This window comes from Drosophila navojoa, chromosome 4 (assembly GCF_054131105.1).
Source record: "Drosophila navojoa isolate 15081-1374.11 chromosome 4, UAZ_NAV_1.0, whole genome shotgun sequence".
In the NCBI taxonomy this organism is placed as follows: Eukaryota; Metazoa; Arthropoda; class Insecta; order Diptera; family Drosophilidae; genus Drosophila; species Drosophila navojoa.
This window is the reverse complement of record NC_142892.1, coordinates 799529-821534: the sequence shown is the minus strand read 5'-3', so window position 1 is coordinate 821534 and position 22006 is coordinate 799529. Positions and strand designations below refer to the sequence as shown.

The 22006-nt window shown below is 46.3% G+C and overlaps 1 long non-coding RNA gene across 1 annotated transcript in view; it reads right to left on the bottom strand.

The window, feature by feature from the left end:
- The window catches only part of LOC149091303 (uncharacterized), a 194739-nt gene extending 174578 nt beyond the window's left edge, over positions 1 to 20161 (bottom strand). The window contains exon 1 of the long non-coding RNA XR_016196766.1: positions 19915 to 20161. This is a non-coding gene — a long non-coding RNA (uncharacterized LOC149091303). The remainder of the gene's footprint in view (positions 1 to 19914) is intronic.
- Between the last annotated feature and the right edge of the window lie 1845 nt (positions 20162 to 22006).

Below are 22006 nucleotides of genomic sequence, written 5' to 3'. Positions count from 1 at the left end.
ACCTCTCTCTGTCGCTCTCGCTGTATGTTTTGATACTTCAGTTTAAGTCGCAATAGCCCAGTTAAAATGGGAACGGGCCGCATAGACCGGGAACTAGCCAAAATAGATAATCTTGCAGAACAACAACTACATATTAAGCGAACAATGCCATAGCCCGAAAAAAAAGCAGACATACAACAAATTGGAGTATATTCGTAGTGAATCGATATTAGTGTTGGAAAACAGTGTTGAAACAGTGTTGAAAAATACATAAACAGATACACAGGTCTAGATACAGATACATAGATATAGATACACAGATACAGATACGCAGATACAGATACATAGATACAGATGCATAGATATAGATGCATAGATATAGATGCATAGATATAGATACACAGATACATAACAGAGATACAGATACATAGCTACAGATGCGTAGATACAGATGCATAGATACAGATACATAGATAAAGGTACATAGAAACAAATACACAGATAAAGATACACAGATACAGATATACAGATACAGATACGCAAATACTCAGATACAGATACACAGATACATATTCACAGATACAGATACATTATCACAAATACATAGATACATAGATACATATACAGATACAGTTACAGAATAAGGGGGTAGAGTACTATATAAAGAACTATTCCTGACATTGCTCAATAATTTTATTGGCGCTACTTTAGGTTAGGGGGGCGGGTGTGACATTGGACTCGTCGAACAGGTTCTTCATAAGGTTCTACTGTGCAAGCGAGACAGCAAAACGCTATAGCAAAGTGAGAGAGGGAGGGGGGCGATTGCTGGAGTGTTGATCAGGGCTGTTGGGGGGTTTGGAGCGTGGGCTAGAAACTTTTGCTGAAGACAACGACAACAACGACTGCCAGAACAACAACAACAACAACAACAACAACAATGATATCAAATACACTTTTTGTTTCACTTTGCCTTTTTTGGTGGTGGTTGTTGTTGTTGTTGTTGTAATTTGCTTTGTTGTTGCTTCATTTTATGGGCAGTTATTGTTGTTGCTGTGACTTCAGTTCGTTGTTTATAGTTGTTGCTGTTGCTGTTGTTGTTGTTGTTATTGTTGATGTCATTAACCTGGCACTTGGCGCTGGGAACGCGCACTTTATGCTATTGTTGTTGTTGTTGTTGTGGTTCTCGAGCCAAAAACACCGACAACCAAAAATTTTCGCTTTTTTTCGCACGTATTTCCCCATATTCTGTTTTTATTTGCGCCCGTTTTGTTTTGGCTTCGCATTCGGGCCTCTTCCAGCTGTTGTTGTTATTCTCATTTGGAACTGGGCCCTGGAGGAGGAGCGACGGGAGGCGACGGGAGCTGGGGGCGGCGTTAGCACGCAGTTACACAGCACATTCCCCAATTCATGCGCCGCGGTTCATGTGCGGTCAAAAAGCGAGCGCCGATCGTCGACAGAGCTGCCGTACCGCCGCGAAGGTGGCAAATTCCATAAGCGTTCGCTTACCCCATTAAAGGGGGCCAGGTCTTCTCCACCTCCTCAGCCAGCCATTTGGGCCCCACTGGCAACGCCACCCGCTGCCGCTGCTGCTGCTGCTGCTGCCGCTGCCGCCGTCTCTGCTCTCATTCTGCGAACTTATGTGAGTCGCTTTTCGGCGCCCAAGTCAATAAACTCGACAGCAACAACAATAATCATAATAAGAGTGAATAGCTAGCGAAAGGAAAAAAATCAAAACACGAGCCGGCAGCAACAACAACAGCAACAACAACTACAACAACAGCGATGAGTCGCCAAGCAAAATTTGGCGCCAAAAATAGTGAGGCAATGAACTTTGGCGTTGGTCGATCTACCCTCTGGAGCTGGAGCTGGAGCTGGAGCTGGAGCTGTTTTTGTGAGGTAACTAAAGGAAGCGGAAATGCCCCAAAAATATATACGTACTCAGCACGTGTGAGAATATCAAGGGAAATGGCTATTAGCACTTGCGAAGCAGGCAGAAAGAGATGAAGTGAGAGGGGGGGTTAGTAGATTGAACTAGGGTAGACTGAGATAGTGAGCGAGACTAAGACAGAGAGAGAGAGAGAGGGGGAGAGAAAGAAAGCAAATGTAAGACGAAGCGTGACTTGGGAGGGCAGAAAGAGATATTCGCTCTCCCTCCCTCTCTCTCTCTCCCTCTCTATCCCTCTCTCTCTCTCTCCCTCCCTCCCTCTCTCTCTCTCTCTCCTATCTCCTGCATTCGATCTCATTGTCACTGCATTTGACAGCACCTGCAGCTGGACTTTCGCTTTCCCACGCCTCTGCTTCGTGCACCATTCCAGATATTACGTATACGTAATTTATGCGTTTGCTTATCTTTTGAGCTCTTTAACGGCCATTGGCATTAGCGGGCGACATTGCATAATGAGCGCGTACTGGAGGTCGAGGAAAGGGAAGCATGCGTGAAATGGAGCTTATTTTGTTTGACCCCCCTCCCCCTCCCCCACTCCCACTCGCAGTCATTGGACGGGCGACACGACTCGTGATAACAGACGCTTTCACGTGGCTGGTGAGAGCGTGATTAACTGACTTCGAACTACCTGAACACACACACATACACAGATATTGTCAGCTCCCCCCCTCCGCCTCTCCGGGTGCTCCTTTCAATGTGCCGGCACTCTAAATATTTGCGAAGCGAAGTAAACCACCAAAGCTGCGCGGCAATTGGCCAAGCACCACTTCATACCCAGCTAAGCGCCCAACCCACCCAGCTTACCTACTGCTCTCCAATACCCTACAAGACGGGGATTTATGGGCTAGCTGAAGAAGTTTCTAGAGACTATAAGAGCTAAGAATCTGAGGGCAAATAATTGAGCGAGGGAAACTGAACTGAAGTTGCGATGGGCAAAAACATCTAAGGATACTGTAATGATATTTTCCATAATATTTGAGCTCTGCATATATCAATTTATTAATATTATATAATATAATATAAAGACTTAAATAGAATTACTTATGTATATATCCATTATCCTGTTTGTCTTTTATATGCTTACACATTACATTGCATAAACACACACACACATATTCATAATTTTCTCTAATCTTAATTTTCGTTTTATAAGTGTTTTGTATTCTATGACCTCGATTCTTTATTATGCTATATATATTTGTTGCGCATTTTAGTCTTAAGTTTTAGTTGTATTTTTTATTATTATTTTTTTTTTTTCAGTTAAGTGTCTGGCACGCTTATTGGCAGCGGGAGGGGCTGCCTCATATGGTAGTTGTTTTTGCATTTCGCGTAACCCTGACCGCACCCTTTACATAACGCCCGCCCCGAGTGCTACGCCCCTGGCGTGTTGGCTGCGTGTCGAGCTGCGATTGTTGTTGTGTTGCTGTTGCTGTTGTTTTGGTTATCAAAATGAGGTTAACAAACGTTCCCAAGGCCACTTACTACACACGCGTGCAAGCGAGTCGGCTGTAATGCTCGCACACTCAGTCATTCACTCGCCTACTGATTCGCACTTGACATTTACTTTGTAGTAAAAAGCTCGCGTAAAAACTACAGCAACAGCAACAACAGCAACAACTGCAGGAACCAACAACAGTTGCAAATGGGAATCGCTCTGGACAGCGCTGGGTGCTCGTGCTCTCTCCCTCTCTCCCTTTCGCTCTCTCTTCTAGCTCGCTCCACACTCTAGCTGCCATTTGCCATTATCGTAGTTTTGTTTTTATATGCTCTTTTGCTCACGCGCGCTTGTGTGTGTGTGTGTGTGTGTGTGTGTGCGTGTGTGTTTTCTTCCTCTTTTCTTTGTTAGTTTTGCGCGCTGCTCGTGAAACAAAAAGAGGCGCGTGTTTTGGGCCGCAGAGCGAGCGAGACAGAGGGAGCAGCAGTGAGCACTGTACAGGGGCGGAGCGGAGGTAGTGCTTTGGGTAGATCATGTTGGCTTGGCCGATGGGCGGGAGGGCGCTGCATTTGCTACTGCGCGTGTAGACAACTCAAGTGCTTTGAGGCGTCTCGAGTGCATGCACATCAATGGACACACACACACACATATATAAATATATACATACATACATGCATACGTGTACTACTTGTAAATAGTTTATAGTTTCTTTGTAATACATTCTATATTGCATTAACTAAGACATGAACTAGAGAGACAAAGACAGAGAGAGAAATATGTATATATTGGCCTATTTGATATATATGGGCTATATAATAATCACTTAATTTATGATCGGCGACATTTGCTGCACGTTATCCACATTGTAATCGTCGTCTGATAAACTATTGAGCAGGAAGTTCCAATATATTCAGCATTGGCATTTTGCGAAGAACCATTGAACTTCTCTTATCAAAGGTCAGCGGGGCTTTAGTTGTAGTTGATTGCAGGCATGTGCCGAATAGGGTTATTGGATTGCCCGCACTGTACACAGATAGTTTATGGCCCGAGCCTATAATAATGGCCTTATCGAGCGGGCAACTATTTCAGATTGCAACAATGTGATTGATGTCAAAGTAATTTCATTTCCATTTATTCAAACCCAGGAAAACCCTTTTTCATCTATCATTTCTTCTGAACAGCTTCTAGAGTTAGTCTCATATTCATGCATTGCATTCATTGCGCGCCTTAGCCTTCGCCCTGATTTCCCACCCTGGCGCTTCCATCCCCCTGGCCCCTTCCTCTGCCTTTCCCCAGCATTGCTGCTGCACTTTTTGCTTCTTCTGCTGCATTCGCTCATTTGTTTGTCCTGCCGCACTTTTGAGGGGTATCGGGGAATTCTTGAGGGAGTCGGTTGGGGCTTTGGGGTTACCGTTAGGGGGTGCGATGCGTGCAGTGGCAGTTGGAGCTATTCTTTTATTTGGAAACTCGTTAAAATTGTCCGCTCGTTATTCGTCGCGTCGACTGCGAGGCTGGCGCCAAACGCGCCTCCTGCTCCTGCTCCTGCTGGTGCTGCTGCTGCCGCCTCCTGCTGCCGTTGCTCATACGCCACGTTGCTTTTGTTTTTTTACGGATTCTTTACGGCTTTGCGGCGGGCGACAATGCTTGTGCCACCCGAACAACAACAAAGGCATCCTCCCCGCCCCCTAAAGGGGCAAGTCATCGAATGCCACAGCCAAAGGCACAAAATGTTGCAACAACAAAGTTAACGCGTCGCATGTGGCAAGATGTCCGCTGGCAGGCAGGAGGCTGCTGCTTCTTGCCAAAGATTTCCCACATTGCATTCGGCAATCGGCATGTGCAGGCGAATACCCTGTAAATGACGTTGCTTGAGGGGGGGCATGAATCCTTGAGCACAACTATGAAGCAATTAGAGCTCACCCTGTGATTGAGGGTGATTGAAACAAGAGCATATAGAAGAGATATAAAGAGAGATATAATTTTACAGGGTATCACAAGGTTCATTCACACGTTCAGATCTGCAATTTCCTCGCTGGCACGGGGCGTATGCGTAACGCGCGTTTACTTAGCGGCCAAGTCGAGGCAGGCAGCAGCCGAGCAGCAGCAAGGGGCATGTGGCATGTGGCAAGTGTCCGTTAAGTGTCTGGCGAATGTCACGTGGCGCAAGCTGTAAATCCAAACCAAATACAACAGCAATGAGAGAGAGAGAGAGAGAGAGAGAGAGAGGGAGAAGCTGAGAAAAGCGCAACAATTCACGCAAAACACTTTGTAAAAATCGCTTATGACAGAGAAGAGGAAGAAGGTGGGCGGTGGGCTTGGCCAGAAGCATGCCTCGACACTCAAAATCGCAGTCGGCGACAAGTGTCAAATGTGAAGAGCAGAAAGCAGCGGGAGAGAGCGAGGGGGCTGCTGCACTTGCTCACAATTGAATCATCAAACGAGCAGCGAGTGCGAGTGAGAGGGAGGGAGAAGGTGTGAGAGGGAGTGAGAGAGACAGACAGGCAGCCCGCATGGATCCTTTAGCCACTCTCTCGCCAGCCATGTGACAGCAATTAACACCAAAGCCAAAATGGGCTGTGCAGAGGCGTGGAGCCAAAGGGGGCGAGTGGTAAACGGGAGGGGGAGCCATGGAGAGTAGGAGTAGGAAATGCTGCTGCTGCTGCTGCTGCTGCGACAATGTGTGAATCGTTTTGGACTTTTGGGGTCTTCAGGATTTTAGTGGCAGCTCGTTATTGCACTATGGAAAAATATATAGCGGAAAAAGGTTTAGAAGATGAAAAGCTAAACTACAATCACATTCTAGATAAACTGCAAATATATAGAGAATTCCCTATAGTTTGCTTATATAAAACTTCTCAGCCCAAGGTATATCTTCTTCGAAGACTTATCTTATTAGTGGAAACTGCATTGAAATTTCGCTCAGTGCATTGACTTTTTGCGTTTGCGGAAATTGAATTTGCGACAATCCTACGCCTCAGTGCGAGCCCCCGCCCCCTGCCCCTGTTCCTGTCACTTAATAGCTGACATTTGTGGGCGCAGGCAACAAGAGAGAAAGAGAGAGAGAGTGGGAGAGGGAGAGGGTGAGGGTGTTCATTTGGTTTGTGCAACATTGTTGCATTTTCCTAGTAATTGGTCATCATTGTGCCACGCCTCAAAATGCTGACAGCTGAAGAAGAAGCAAGAGCAGGAGCAGGAAAAGCAGCAGGGGCAGCAGCAGCAGCAGAGGCAGAGGGGATAGACATAGGAGCGGTCTCCCCTTTCAGCTCGAAAGTCTCGTTTCCTCGTATTTGGTTATTTTTCTAGCTATTCTCGTTTTTATTTTGACTCGCGCAAGCCCTTCGCCTGTCAAATTCGCATGTCAAATAGCTCATGTCAAATAGCTCATGTCATCATTTGTCATGCGCTGCACCCGGAAGTCATTTGCCCCGGCCAAAGAAAAGCAACTCGAGAAAATTGGTTGGGACTTTTCCTAATTGCTGAGGCAGAAATTGCATTTCGAAACTATTTTCGGATTCGATTTTCTATTTTCCGTGCTCACATAGAGAAATTTGTGGGAAATTTTGCTGAAAATGTTGTCAAACGATACCGTTGGGCCACTTAAAAGACAATTTTCCATATTCTCAGAAAATTTTCTGACGAGTTCCCCTACTTTTGGTGGGGCTTCGAATGATAGATTGGAACTGATAGTTTAGTGTGAAAGGAACTAGTTCTGATAGTCTATTTTGCATTCAATGTGACAGTTGCCTTAGACAAGCGTATATAATGGATCTATGGATGTTAAATTGGAACGGGAAGCTCTGTCTACAAAAGAGTTCCAAGGAACAACAACAACTCTTATATTGCTGCTGTTAAATCTTGAACTTCTGATTATATTTGAAAGCAACTGGTTCGACTAATAAATAGTAAGCAATTGCTAGGAATTCACATTCAAATAGATTTTCTGAGAGATAAAACATGCATTTAAGCTAATTTAGATAATAGCTCGCATCGCGTTAAATAGCTCGATAAATCGTGAGGCCAATCAGAATCTAATCAGAGACAATTAAATCGAATGTAAATTGTTTTTGTTTGCTAATTATTGATCAATTAATAAATTCCGATTGCCCGAGCCCGGCGCCAGTTGCAACTCGCTAGCGGAATTTCCACGCTTACGACTTAATCTTGGCGCTGAGGCGTGCCTATTGCCCTCTCCCTCCCTCCCTCTCACTCACAGCGGTTGCTGCTGCCGTTTTGGGCTTTACCCAAATGATTGTTGTTGTTATTGTTGTCACTTTAAGCTTTGCGAATTCGCAAGAATTTGATTTATTTTTACACATCTGTTTCGCCGCAATCGAGCTGGCAAATTTTAAATAGCTTTCGCTTCATTGGAACTGTGTTGATAGAAAAAAAAATATAATAAAATAAAATATGTGCAAAAAAAAAAAAAAAACATTATGTAAATTCTATAAAAACATTCGGCGTTCGATTGCGGCTTTTACGCGTCTCATTGCCAAAGAATTTCATTTATTTACGTTCGCTTTTACAGGTGAGGGAGGCCATTAAAAACTGCAATGGAAAGACAGATGCGTTCCAGTGGCAGCTGAAAGCAATCAAGAAATTTGGCATTGGAAATTCGGCTGGAAACGTGCTTTTGCATTTGTTTGGTTTGTTTTGCTCTTGTTTTGTTTTGCTCGCTTTGTTGTTGCTGCAAAACAGCCTTCGCTAATAAGCCGTTATGCAATGTGCCAAAGCGGATAATACACACAGAAGAGAGCAAGAAAAAAACGACAACTACAACAACAACAATAGTGGCAGCAGCAGCAGCAACTGTAACTGTAGCTTGAGCTTGGGCTGGAAATGAATGGAAAGCCAAGTCGCGCTTTGGACTTTGGATCTGCGACTCAGCACAGCGAGAGCCAGAGAGAGAGAGAGAGAGAAAGAGTGGATTAACGGTTATAATTCTCTGAAGCGCGTATGCAGACATTCCATGCAGTGATGCCATTCCCGCTTTTTTTTTCGTCGCATCTTCCTTTCTATAGATCGAATGCAAGCAAAATTGTTTTTTTATTTCTTCAATTGTAAATGTAAGGTATGTATGTATGTATGTGTGTCAATTTTTGAAGTCTAATCAAGGCAAAAGGCGTAGTGATATTTTAGGGAAAGTTATAGAAACTGAGCCCTTGGGGATATAATTGCACTCGCTATACCCTGTACTACTACTATACTACTATACCCTATATATGTATGTATGTACGCTTCACGCACATTACAGTTTTTTTTCTATATACATACATATGTACATACATACATACATATGTATCTCCCGTTGTCGTGTTTTCTCTAGCCTTGTTTTTGTTTTGTTTTCTTCAGGGTTGTTTTTTGATTGATTTCTTTTAGTATTATTTTCTTGTTCTTGTTCTTGCTCTTGTTGTTGTTGCTGTTATTGTTGTTGGTATTCTTTTTGTGGCCTTTATTGCTAATAAATATTCAAATGATTTTGTTTATAATAAACTTGAGCGCTCTTGTCTAAGTTATAGTGGAGCACACAAAACAATATCTTATCTATAGCCATGCCAAAACACTCACCCCCACCCCAACCCCCATATTACATTCACATTTTTACGCATTTACTGTTATTCGCATTGAGTGGTATAAATATAATGTTAAGTTTTACACGTGCCACGCCCCATTTGGTGGCTGTCGCCGTTTCACGGCAATTAAAGTGACGAAATTCTTAGTGGGGGTTACCAAGAGAGACATTTACTAAATACATAGATGTGGCTCCCTCTCCCCTCTGTGCCCGCTCCCATACTCTATGCTCAGTTAGACTACGCCACTGCTTTGGTTCATTCAACTTAGTGGAAAATAGGAACGGTAAATGTTTATTTTGATTTGTGCTGCATTTGAAGAAGTATACAAAGAGCAGCATAAAACAGATGTCACAGAGAGAGCGAGAGAGAACGAGACAATGCAAAGACAAAAGACTCCCGCTTGCAACTTGTCATTTTCTACCTGTGTGTGTGTGTGTGTGTGAAGACACAGAAAGCGCGCCAATAAACTTTACATTTCTAATTTTATGAACTCATAATGGGCATGGAAATGGAACGTAAGCAAGAGAATGAGAGAGAGTGGGGAAGTGTGTGGGGAGTTGATCAATTTTACAAACGTAACGTAAAATGTACTCGAAGCAATAACAAAAACAGAAACCATTCGCGTACAGTTTACAACAAAAAACAACAACAGCAACAGCAGTAGTCGCAGTTGCAGACGTAGCGACAGAGACAGAGGCAGCGGCAGCGGCAGCGACTCGTCGCAGCCGCAAGAAGAAGCAGTTTGTAACGAACTAGAGTGGGGAGAGAGAGAATGCTAGCAAAAACAGAGAAGGCGAGCGACCCATAAGAGCACAACAACAACGGCAATGTTACGAAAGTGTATGCAAGGCATAAGAGAGCCGAAAACGCGCATGCCGTATACCATAACGTTTCACATAGGAACGATGCGGTATTGGGCCAAAGAGTAGCATATCAAAATGAATACTTACGTTCCACAGTTCATTTTGCGTTGTGCTCTCTTAGGAAATTACCACTTATTCTCTGCGTGCCATTGCCAACTGTACCCGCTGCGCTGCGCTGCCATTCCAATTCGACTCACACACATGCATACTCACACAGAGGCAGGCAAGCGAGCAGCCCGACCGCCACTGACATAAAAACCCCTCGCCTATCTGTCGTGGATCAAAATAAATCGTAAATAATTTTGTTTTCCTTCTTCTTCTTCGTTGCGACGGCGTCGTCTGTACGCGCGCTACTCTCACACTGTGTTTTGTCTCTGTCTACTACGCGAAGCGTTGTATGAATGGAATGGTTGGGGCCATATTCGTGAGTGTGTGAGCTAAAGAGAGCGCACTCTCTGCTTGTGTTGTCGTAGTATGCAGTAGTATTTGAGTATGTATTTTTGTTGCTGTTGCTGTTGCCGTTCTGCCATTGCCGCTGCCGTTGTGCTGCTGCTTCTGATGCGCCTTTCTGAAATCCGATAACCAGCGTGCGAGCGAGACAAAAGAATAACAAACAATTATAATTTGTATGCGTGTGAGCGAGTCGCAACTGTGTGTGTGCGCTTTTGGATATGTGTGTGTGGAATGGGAATTTCACAACAGCAGCCGAGCGAGCAAATGAGTGAGCGGAGCAAGCCTCGTGCCAATTTCACTTGTGCTCGGCGCTGTTGTAATTTTACAACGCTTACGAGTTGCGTGCGTGTATGTGTGTGTGTGTGTGCTTGTGTATGATGTGGACTCTGGAACAGGGGCAAACGGCAGACGGCAGACGAATTGTCGTTTTGTGTGTGCGTGTAAAAGGTCTCGTAACGAAAAACGAAATAAAAACAAAAACTGAAGACAAGAAGAAGACGAAACACAGCAGCAGCAGCAGCAGCAGACGCTGTTGACGAATGCCTTGTGCAGATTGTAATTGTTGTTTTTGTTGTCTTTGTTTAGCATGCGTGCGTCTGCATGTGTGTGTGTGTTGTCTGCGGCTGTCCGTGTGTTTGTGTTTGCGTGCTGCGGGTCAGGGGCTGCTGCGCGACTATTCTGGAAGGAAAGAAACGCCCGCCGATAGCCTGATGCGATAGTCCGATAGCTGCTTGTCAAAAATGTTAAGAACAACAGAAAAACATCTTTGTATTGTTCGTTGGGCAAGCAAGGGAAATGTACTTAACGCTGCGGTTCTAGGAAATCTACTTCGTATATCCCAAGTGTCAATTATGTGGGTCTGGTAATCTTCAGCGATACATGCAATACACACATACATACATATACAAAGTGTAAGCAGTAGTTGGAGTTAATGCAAATTTGGAAAGAATTTATTCTTAGCTCCATTATAAAGTAATATTTTCATTGGTTTTCCCAATTTTGATGAAATGCTCTAGAAATTTCCTATAAAAATCCCAATTAAGTGTGGGAGGTGGGGCGAGCTCGAAGAAAGTGAAATTTTTCCACCATATTCATTCTGTGTTTGTGTGTGTGCGCGTGCGTATCTGCGTATCTGTGTGTGTGTGTGTTTGAACGCCCCCAATTTGAATGGAATTTTACCGCGTGCAGCTAATCCAGTTGATGGATGCGACCCAGGTGAACGTGCTAATCCCTGAGGCAGGTGTTGCCACCAGCTGCGCTGCGAGGGGTGGCACCTCGATAGCTGCTCCATGGCGACTGTACCGACTCTGCGCCACCCCCCTCTGGCTTCCTTCTAATCAAATGAGAATTTAAATGCGATCGTGGTAGTTGATTTAGAGAGAGAGAGGGAGAGAGGGGGGGCAAGGGGCACTGCAGTGGGTGTTTGCACTGTCTGCCGCTGCTGCTTCTTCCTCTTTCGCTTCTTCTTCATCATATTCTTGAAGTGCGTACGTGACGTTCGTTGCGTGTCGCACTTTATAGGCCGACCGCCGACTGCTTACCACCCCACCCCCTCCCCCCGCCACTTTCCACCAATGCTCTGTCGCGCATTCCACGCACTGCATTTTTCATTATCAAGTAAACAAAGCGATAACTCAGCTGTCGACAGGGCACACACACACACACACACACACATACACACACACACATGCGCCCGTGCCCAAGCAGACGCATAGACCGACTCGCCTCTGTCCCTGTCTCTGCCCCGCCCCCTTTTCAACGTCAGCTCACATGTGCGTGTGTCCTTCGGCTATTTCCTCCTTTGCACACCTTCCCACTCCTTCTGCGCCACCTGCTCCCCCTCCTGCCGTCGACACGCTAAACGATCGTTTAGCAATGGAATTCCAAATGACTTCTCGCTCTCCTCCCGCTCCATCTGCTCCGCCTCAGCTGAATTATGAGACATCGACTGATTTATGGCATTGACTGCCCGCTTAGGTTTCCGATATCTTATTCCAATAAATTGGAATTGAATTGTGAAAGACTCGTTCAACTCCGAGCTCTTTATGATGGGAACTTCCGAGCGAGCAAGAGGCGACGGCGGATGAGTTAAGCTCTGGGGGCTTACGTGTCGGGTGGCGCCTAATTAGGTCATTATTTATGGAGGCATGGAAAAGGGAGAGAAGTGAGGCTGTTCACAGAGATGTCATATGCTGTCCATCTATCAACAGACCAAGTTCGCTTTCTTCATGATCAAATCCCTCTATCTCTCTCTCTTCTTCTCGCTCTCAGAATACCTAACCTACATTGCATAACTCATAGTATTCATCACCTTTGCCTCCATTAATTCAATTTCACTTTTGTACACTGTCTGCCTCTCTCTCTCCATCTCTGTCTCCCACCCTGTTCCTTCTCCATCTCTCACATGCGGTGTCTGTCATCTTTATCGGCCTAGGCCCACCTGGTCGCCCACCTGGCTGCTATTGTAACGCAATCTCTCTCTCTCTCTCTCTCTGGCCACAAAAGACAAGGCGAAAGTGGAAGTCCAACTCGAATTGCTCACCAATTGCCCCTTGTCGCCCCCTTCCCTACCCCCTTTGCTGCATGCTGCAGTTTTGTAGAGCAAATTTATGTGGCATTCAGCATTTGCATAAAACTAATTTTGCGACTGCGAATGCGGCCCCAAAGACGGGGCAAATGCTCGGCTTACATAACCGGTCGCCACCCAAGCGTCGGGCAGCAGACTCCAGGGACCCGAGCCCCAGACCATAGCCCCGATAACGCCAGATCTGTTTGCATTGGGCGATCCGGATCCCTCCTCCTGCTCCTGCTCCTGCTCCTGCTCCTGCTCCTAGCCTCCTCTGTTTGCGAAAATGGATTAGCGTGGGTTCACATGAACCGACCAAATGTTTGGCTTTCATAAAAGCTGACGTGCTCCGCCCGCTCGCCCGCTTGCTCGCGCTTGTGTAAATATGAAGCCGCAACGGGGTTTCCGCATGCTGCTGCCGGACGGAAGGCGGCAGGAGCGGGCGGAGGAGGACCTCTGTCTGCTTGTGGACCAGAAGTTCCCGCGCAAATTTGCAACGTCGCTGGCGACACTTTGACAAAAAGCCGTTGCACGTGCGCTGCCACAGATGCCACAAGCACTTAAACATGCCCCCCCCAGCCCCCCTCCGTGCCCTCGCTGCCCGACCGCCACTGCGTCGCCTACTTCGATGTCGAGTTACGAGCTGCAACTTCGTCGACTCGACTCGCACGGGCGTTTTTCAATTAAAAGCGGGGCAAAAGGGGCTTGAATTACAGTGGGTGAGAGGGGAAGGGGGGGAGCATGTGTTGTGGAGCTGTAACCCGATAGCCAACTGCGAGGCCGCCTGGACCGGACTTCAGCCTTATCTGGATTTAGCGCGCAAAAATTGAAAATTGAAAGCCCGAGAAGGCGCGCAGACAAATGCAGACTTGCATTTTTTAACTGGATTAGCCAAAGGGAGCCCGGGTGGGCGATGGGAGAGAGGCGAGTCGAGGATGGGGACTGAGCTGAGCTAGGTAACAGATTTGTTTGCTTTTCTTTCTGTCGCAGCGTTTTGTTTGTAAACATCCCAAATGAAACCGACTTTGCTGATGGCCCATTTTTAAAAGCCAGCGAGTGGACAGAGATGGAGTGAGAGAGGGAGAGAGAGAGAGAGAGCGAGATTGAGAAGGGTAGTCAGAAAGGGGGAAGACCGAAAATCGTGTGCGACAGACGAAGCAGAAAGTGGAAACATTAACTCAATGAATCAGGCTGAACAATGTGTGGGATATTACGCTACATTAGAGAGCAAATGAAATTAGCTGAAGCTTACTCCAACCAAAAGAGAGAGAGAGAGAGAGAAATATGGAAAGGAAATTTCTTACAATTGGGCTTGGAAATACGCATATTAGTTTAAGATGGGAGACGGTGCTTGAGAGAGAGCCCAACGGCTTTTGGCACGATCTTTGGGAAATGAGGATCTTTGGGAACAAATGCTTCACATGATATAAGTCAATCATTCATGACTTGTCGAGTAGTGAAGACCTTGCATAGGTATGCCCCCATTCACCCTATGCATTTGCCTCTCCCACTTTCTCAGCTCGCCTTATAGGTTATTTTGCTATTCGATCATATCTACAGGTTCCTGCTTCCTTTTCCTTTTGCTTTTCTCGCTCCACACATTTCGCTGGCGACGTGTGTGGAAATTCAATGCAAATTCGGTTTTTATTAGCCCCAGCTGCTTCCAGTTAGCCAAGCCACACGACCAGCCCCGCCCACACGCCCCCCTCTCTGGGTACGCCTCCATCTTCTGGATGCCTGTCACTGCTTTTATATTTATTTATTTTTGATCAGCCTGAAGCCAACTTCCTACATCCACATACGTTTATCTTCTTCGACGGCCACGCCCCCGCCCCCGCCTCGTATGCCGTGCTCGGGCCAGCAACTATAAATTTCATGGCCCAGTTCAGAGGAATCGACTTTGAAACGATTTGTTACGCATTTCGTGTCAACTATGAATAAAATATTGGAGCCACTGAAAAGCCACAAGAACGAGAGCTACTAGAAAGATATCTATATACATATCTGTAGGTGTGTGCGTGTGTGTGTGTGTGTCTTTCCAAAAACAAAGGCAACACATTGAACTAAAAACTTTTTCAATGGACATTTATCAAACGAGGACGCATAATTTACATTTTATTAAAAAATGTTTCCCAAAATGGGATATGAAACGCTTTGAGGCATTGCCGAGCGTCGGCTAGAGGGAAACGGGGAATGAGCTACCCCAACAGCAGTTGGAAGACAGGACGCAGAGCTTTCTCAGAAGTTGGCTTAATAATTCAAGCGTGAACTTTGCTTAAGACTAACTTTAGTGAATCTGAGATGGGATTATAAAGCTAAATTTTAAATATAGAAATCTGCGACTTGGATCTGGGGAAAATCGAAGGGAAATACCTTTCTATTTCGAGTATTCCTGGCTAATTTCCTTTGACTTCTGAACAGCATTACGAAGTGTAGTGTGTCTGACCCCCTTCATAGCAGTTCTCATTTCCTTTTCTTTTATTTTTTTTTTTGACTTCGACGAGACAGGCCCACAAATCAAACGAAAAATGAGATTGCAACAAAAGTTTACAAAATATATAGAAAAAGAATTAAAGACGGTGCAGTCGGCTGCTACCGACTGTAGAATACTTATCAACTACCCAAACACTGCCAGATCTATTTTGTGACATGCCACGCCCTCAAATTGTAAAGGGACACTGGATAAAACCCATATACCTCTTTCCACTGTCCTGAATGAGTATGAAATAGAACCTTGACTCAGCCTAGGCGATCCGAAGGGGGAAATGTTCGAATGTGAAACACTTGCGGTTGACTTCAGTGCTCTGCCACACCACAAAAGAACCACCAGTACACCCCAGGTCCTGGCCGGGGCAGAGGTAGCGGCAGAGGCAGAGGCAGACAAAGTAGTAAAAGTCCTGCGGCAGTCGTCAACACAAAAAATGAAAACGCATGGGCACGAAATTTCCGCTTCCGTTTCCCTTTGCTGTCAAAGTGGCCCAGGACATGGGCAGGAGTCCACTCACCAGACTGGACTGGACTGGACGCGGGCACGCCTATGCCAATAGATGCGTCAAATGTTTCGGATGCGTGGCGGCTGGGGAGGCTCGAAGCGTGCGACAAAACTGGCCAAAGGCAGCGGCGCATGCCAAGCAAATAGCCAGCAGCAGCAGCAGCAGCAGGAGGAGGAGGAGGAGGAGGAGGAGGAGGCAAGGGCTTTCATTGTGGCGCACGCCATTCGAGTGCGGAAACGGAAGCAGCTTCAGACCAAACACAATAAGCGCTTCATAAACACCATTTTTCACCAGCGCCAAGGATAAACACACACGCACAAGGAATTGGGTCAAGTTTGTGCGTGTGTGTGTGTGTACGTTATAAACGTTTCACAACGTTTTTACCCACTTGAGACAGACAACGAGTCGTCAGCAGCAGCAGCAGCAGCCGAAGCAGGCAGAAAACCCTCGAGAAGGAGCAGGGCTCGACGCACGGGCATCTCTCTCTTGTTAGCCGTGTCGAGGTCAAACAGCCCCACCCACCCACTCACTCTACCTCTGCCCCACCGCTGCCTCTAGTCAGCCCTCCCGGGCCCGTTCATCATTTCGGTCGCGCTTTGTCCTCGCCTGTCAATTCGCCTGTCGCAGCTTCCTGCGAATTCTGCGAGTCCTGTGAATTGTGGCTTGTTTTCACAGTTGACACTTTTTAAATAATTGCCAAAAGCGTGCAGTGGAGAATCGAAAGGCAGGCGGGACAACAGTCGCAGCGTCTGTTGCTCCTCCATCCATCCAGAAGTGTTTGAAAGGATATTCATATTAGCAGAACGATAGTACGTAGTCGTAGTCAACTACTTCTTCAGATTCAGCCTCTGCCCAGGCCCACATAATCCCCTCCCGCATTTATTATCGCGCATTCAATGGAGATTGAAAGTAAGTTATTAATAGCTGGATGCATAAATTGATTACCTTATTCCATATTCAGTTTTCGCAGTTCTCCCAGTTTGCTTCGGTTGGCGCACCTCTCGCAGCTGATGGGGGGAAAATCTTTCAAAAGTCGCGCTTTTGTTTGCATTCGATGTGTGCGTGTGTGCGCGTGTCTGTGTGTGTGTGTGTTTCTGTGTGTGGCAGTCAAAATTGTTTATTGAAGTGAATTTGAGGGGAAAATTGCTTTATATTAAATGAAAAGGGCGTCGCATTTGGCAGCGAGCGAGGCAGAAGGGCTTGGGGCGTGGCACAACAGAACTAGCTGACTTATAGAGGGAGGGCATTGTTGTTGCTGCTCCTGCTCCTGCTCCTGCTGAATGGGTAGCGTTTGCATTGCTTTTTGATGTCTCTAAGTGCTGTCATTGTCTCCTCGCTGCCCCAAAGGGATGCCAAAGCAGCGCAACGCAGCGCCAGCTCCCCATTCGCAATTTTCCCATTTGCCCAATGTTAATGATTAAGTGGGTGAACTGGGCGGAGCGCGAGTGGAGGTGGAGATGCGATGCGGTTCTGGCATCCAGTTAAATTGCTTATTGAGAGCGCCAGAAATTCATGTGGCAGACACCTACTTTACGCCTGGCTGGCTAATTTTATTATCAACTACATTTTCATATTGAATTCAGCAAACCCTTTTATCGAATGCCGAGCGGGAGAGTCAAAGCTGATTCCTACCAACATATTCATGCTCTGAACATAGCAGCTGCTGCAGCTTAACACAGACAGATTAGTGCACTTAACAGAATCTCACTTAACAGAGTTTGATCAACGTTGAATGAGCTTCGTACAGACTTAACAGAGTCTTGTGCCGATCTCTTTCTGTTGTGCTGTGAGCATGGTTCGTGATTGGCGGGCCTGTTGTGGGAGAGTTAAAAGCAATTCTTAATTAGCAGAGCTCTGTTAGCAGCATTAACAGTGCGCTGTAAACTATCCAGCACTTAAGCGTGAGACAGGAAAGAACTTCTTCTGCTCGGTTGGCCCCGGAATAGTGTCGCATCACTTTTTTATAGATTACCAAGTAGAAAATTTGAAGCACGCCCCCCCAGCTTGCCCCTCCCCGCTGCCATTCACACTGTGCTGTGTAAATATTTTTAATGCAAACAAAAGATAAGCCAGAAAAAGTCTTGAGTGACCCCGAGCCGGCAGCCGCCTTCGCATGACCGTGCACTTTTACTAGGTGCACCCGGTGGGGGGCAGGGGGAGAGGGGAAGGCAGGGTAATGCCACCTTAAAAAAATGTAAACGTAAATCAAGATAATATAATCACAGCTCTAAAACGAATCGAGCGAGTGACATGCAACAAAAAAGCAAACAAAATGCTTCTGCTGCTTCTGCTGTTGCTGCTCCTTCCTCCATCCATCCTCCCCCTCTCGTTGCCGCCCCTGGCATTGTCGTCGGCATCTCATAAAACCTTTTTATGACATCCAGCCAAAAAGGCAAAGCCAAACAAGAAGTCAACTTGTAATCTTTATTGCAGATAATGTCAAATCCATCCACTTGCCAGCGAGACCCGGAACCAGCCAGAGCCACCAGCCTGCCCGCCCTCTTGCCTTCGGAGGGGCTGTCCGGCGCATTGCATTCACAGTTATTCGCTTACTAAGCAGCTGCTCCGATAACTTATCATCGTCAGAATTGATTATTGACATTTTTTCGTAATTCTCTTGTCTCTTTTAGAGTTCTTTATTGTGAATGGAATTCCAGAAATATTTCCAGACTGCACTCGGAGCCAACATGCAAGAGGGCCTTGCGCAATGCATGGGAATTTCGACTGCGCGTCAGATAGCGCTCCAGTAGATAAGAGCCGGAGCGAGTATTTTTCATTCACTAAAGCAACAGACATCGATCAGTTCACTAAGTCATCGATGAAGGAAGCGATGGAGGTGGGAGGGGGAAGGCATAAATGTGGTTTGATTGCTCTATTGTAACTCGACTTGTAGCAAGTAAATTTCATAGACAGTTGGTATACCGAAAGAGGGGGCGAAGTATTAGGAATAAGTGTATAAATTTTATAGTTATCGAGACATATACAAATGTAGTCTAGGGCTAGCAAAACTGGGGTGTTCTTGTGAATGATTATTGATTGATGCTGATTGATAGCTCCAGGATAGTCACCCTTAGTTGGTCATCTTTCACTTTGAATCTATTCCATTTGCTTTTATACGTTCATCAACACTGAAATTCTTTCATATTCAACTCGATTCGCATGTGATATTAAAATTCATTACGTGTGTGTGTGTGTGTGTGTGTGTGTGCTTCATGTGCAATTCAAACTAAGCGCTCGTTTAATGAATTTTTAAGCGCAATTTTAATCAATAGCCTCGCCAGTGTTATTTATAAACAAGCAATTCAAGTGGGGGCACAGCCCACCACGCCCACCGCCCCATATAGGCTGCCAATCCCAATCAGGCCGGTGTCCTTGCCGGAGAGAGTCAACATGTTTGGTGCGGCGAGCCCACTCGCCGTGTCATAATCAGCTGCTTGTGGCTCAAGTGGAGTGGCGGAGCGGGGCTAGGTGGGGTGGGTGCCCGAGCACTGCTCCCCTGTGTAACACAAGAGGCGAGGGAACAACATAAGCAGCGCATATTAAAACTCGCTTTAACCAGGCGCAAGTTTTACTCGTAATCGTTCCGCCTAGGCATATCAATAAAATTTGCATAATGAGAGACCGAGCACAGTATGGGGACAGTCCCGCCCCCGCCCACTCTCACACACACACACACACACACACATACACATAAATATCTCGATCCATATCCAATCGGCTGGCCCTTGGCGGCCTTCGTCCTTTTGACAGCTGTCGCTGCGAAAATGTCAGCATTTCTGATTGCCAGATTTTGTTGTTGTTCGCGTTGTTCGCGTTGTTCGCTGTTGTTGTTGTTGTTGTTCAATTGGCGTGTTCTTTGTGGCACTCGTAAAACGTTTCGAGCCTGTGTTCTGTGAGTTTCTCTGCTCGCCGGGCGCGCGTCGTTGACAGTTGAAAGCGCATTCGGAATGTGGACCCAATCCATTCTTTCGACTCCCACCCCACCCCCAACCCTTTCATCCGCCATCCCATCTCTGCCACGCCTACTCCTGTGAGTGACACTACAGCAAGGCGGAACGCTTGGCGCGCTTTTCATTAATCGAAAGTCCACGCTGCGCACGCTTAACCAACTCCTCCCGCTCTCTCTCTCTCTCTCTCTCTCTCTCGCTCCACACAACACTGAAATTCCAACAGGCCTCTTTCCAGTCAAAGCTCCATTCCGTCCCACCCTCAGCCAAAAAAAGCCCCAAACAAAAACAAAACAAAAAGGAAGCAATCGATATTTTCCCACTTTACTCTAGCCCAACATTTTTCAGCTGCCGCTGCCGCTGCTGCTGCGCTGCCTCTGCCTCTGCCTCTGCCGCGCCCCAACCACTCTGTTCCCTCCCTCTCTCCTCCCATTCTCACTATTGTCTGTGCGCGCGTGTGTTTGGGAGCTCCTGTTGGCATTTGCTGAACGCCGGCCACACTGGATCCATCATGGGGCTATGTAACTGTAACTGTAACGCTAAATGTAATGTGCAATGTAACTGTTCTGCTGCGGCTCATCAGAGGAGACACTGCGGCTTATCAGGCGTACGCCTTTTGTTGCCATAAACCATGAAAAAAAAACCCCATATATGTATTAAAAAAATAATACAAAAGCAGTCCTAGAGCAGCTTCAGAGCTGACAGGGAGCCTGATAAAGGGGGAAGTGTTGGAAAATGTTGACAGTTGCAGTACTGAATTGAAATGATATTGTGGAAGGAAGCAAGAATTTATGCTGAATGAAGTTAGATATCAGAGTGGGATGGCATACAGATGACAGCTTGAATATTGGGTTGTAGAAGCTCGAGTTTGGTATCACTGGAGCTCAGAAATCTAGGCAGTCTATGGTCAAGATAGTTTTGACAAGAGTTCACTCTGCTATCGCTGGAAGGAAGGAGGGCAGTCCGCCTACTATTTACAATAAGATTTTACATATATTATATACATATATGTTTTATTTATAATTTCCAAGGGATAATAAAACTAATGCTGATATCTTAAACGGCTGTTGAGGTCGTTATTCACGGCTCTCAGACGTGAAATATTTTAAATATGTAATTTAAGACCACAAAGCGATTGTTATGTGTATAGGATTTATGTGCGAGAAACCAATTTAAATATATGTATGTATGTATATTGCACCCCCCGTATTGAGGAGCTGCCTTTAGAGCAACTACTTTGCCCGCCTCTTGAGCCAAGAACTCTGTTATCAATTGAAGTTATTGATGTTATTTATATACCGCTCCTGAAAGCCTGTTGACCACACACACGCACGCACACACACGCACACACAGTTGGAGAACCTACAACTGTTTATTGTAATCGAATGCTGTTGCACAACACTGAACGAGAGATTCATTCACAAACTGCTGGGAAAATGGGCGGCGACACCTGCGACAACTCTGAGCGCCGTTGACTGGCCAAGTTTAACCGTTAATTATATAGACGGGGCAGCACAGATGCCGCAGAAGCAGCCGAAAAGCCGAAAAGCCGACAAACCGAAATGCCAAAATGAAATGAAATCAAATGGAATGGAATGAGATAAAGCAAACACAAAAGCGAGACTTTTGCAACACTGTGCGAAAGCGTCAAGTGTGTGGAGCAGACATACATACATACATATATGCTCTTGTATAAGTGTGTGAGTGAGTGCAATGCCCTGCTTACAACTCTCTCTCCCACACACACACGCACACACTCACACATATGTGTAGCAGAGACAGAGGCAGAGCGACAGAGGCAGTGAGCAGCGAGCAGCGAGCAGCGCTTTCTCTCCACTCTACGCTGGGCGCCTGTCTTGCTGCTTATCACAAAACCCGAAAATTCAACCCCCAAAAATGCACACACACACACCAACACAGACACACGCACGCACGCCGGCAAAGCAACAACACATAAAAATACAAAAAAAGGCGCCGAAAATTTTGCAGACAACTAAAAGCTTCCATGAAAACTAACACAGGAGCAGGAAGAGCAGGGCAGGGGATGGCAGGACAGGGCAGGACAGAGGGCAGTGAGGGGGCGCGAGGGGAGAATGTTGGGCCACTGATGATTAGGGCAGATGTCGAGTCACAAGGATGTCGTCTGCGTGGGCAGCAGGAGACGTCGAGTGCTGAGAGGGGGAGGGGAGAGCTGGCTGGGTGCCACGCCCTGCTGCCCGCCCAACCAGCACGGCCATACAGACTGCAGCAGACGT